A 1,227-nucleotide genomic window follows, 5' to 3' on the forward strand; every position below is an offset into this window, starting at 1 on the left:
AATTTGGTGGGTAACGTGATCATTCAGCAAATGCTGCCAGCCCCTATCATATTCAGAACCCTGTGTTCTGAGGTGCTCAAGTTCAAGCTGAGGAATTTGCTAAACAAATCTCTGGCAAGGAATCAGCCGTGATTTTCTGTATCCTTTAATCGTTCCAAATAGAAATGGCGAGACATACGACCCGAGTCCATAATTCCCAAAGTTTCAGTCTCCTCGCACTGCTTGAGTTTTAACTCGTTTATTCCCCCCAAAAAAGTATGCCGTTTACTTAATTTAAAAATTAAACAGCATAAAAACTTCTGAACTCTTGAGTGAGACAGCAGAGTTAAAAATAACTGATTTCGTGCGTTTCCGTGGAAAATGGGAGACAGACGTGATGGAGAGAGACCGCGCAGTGCCACGACCGGGTAGAGGGTGCGGGGGTGTTTGTGCGAGAGCTCGTGGGTAGACACGCGGGATGCGAGGCGGCGCCGGCCTTGGGGTGAGGCCTTCCCAGCGTTCCAGCTACACCGAGCGCGCGGGGGCGAAAACGTGTGCATGGTGTTTGGGGACTGTGCGCATGTGAGTATTTTCACTGTCAACCACGGTTCTTTTTCTTATTTTGAACCTATTTTCATGATGCACTGAAATGCTTAAATTTAAAATTGCCTACGGAGAATTTTAGGACTAAAACGACACTAAGTTTCTTGTGTTAACTATAAATGCGCGTCAGAGTGAAAGCCGAGTAGGGAGGATTGAAAAGGGGGAAAAGGGAAGAGGTAAGAGGAAGAAAAGATGAAAGAGCCGACGGAAGAGGGAGGGAAGCGGGGGCGGGCAGACGGGAGGAGGCAGGAGAAGAACAGCGCCGGTTGCGGGAAAGCTCCGCGCGCAACAGCCAGCCGAGGCTCGGGCGCGCGGTCCTCCAGCCGGCAGGGGGCGCCCGCCCTCCCTCCTCCGGCCCCGCGCGGCCCGCCGCCCCGCCCGCGCCTGCGCTTCCTGCCCCTCCTCGTCCGGGATGCTGCTGCCGCTACTGCGGAGTAGCTGTTTCCCTTCCTCCTCTCCCGGCGGCGGCGGCGGCAGCGGCGGAGGCGGCGGCGGAGGAGGAGGAGGGGACCAGGGCGCCGAGAGCCGGCCGGCGGCGCAGTTGCAGCGCGGAGCCCACGGGCCGCCGGAGCCGCTCGAGCGAGCGGAAGCCGAGCCCGGGGCCGACCCCCCGCGCGCGGCGGAGGCCGAGGGGGCGCCGGGGCC

Source organism: Piliocolobus tephrosceles, chromosome 18 (assembly GCF_002776525.5).
Source record: "Piliocolobus tephrosceles isolate RC106 chromosome 18, ASM277652v3, whole genome shotgun sequence".
Lineage (NCBI taxonomy): Eukaryota > Metazoa > Chordata > Mammalia > Primates > Cercopithecidae > Piliocolobus > Piliocolobus tephrosceles.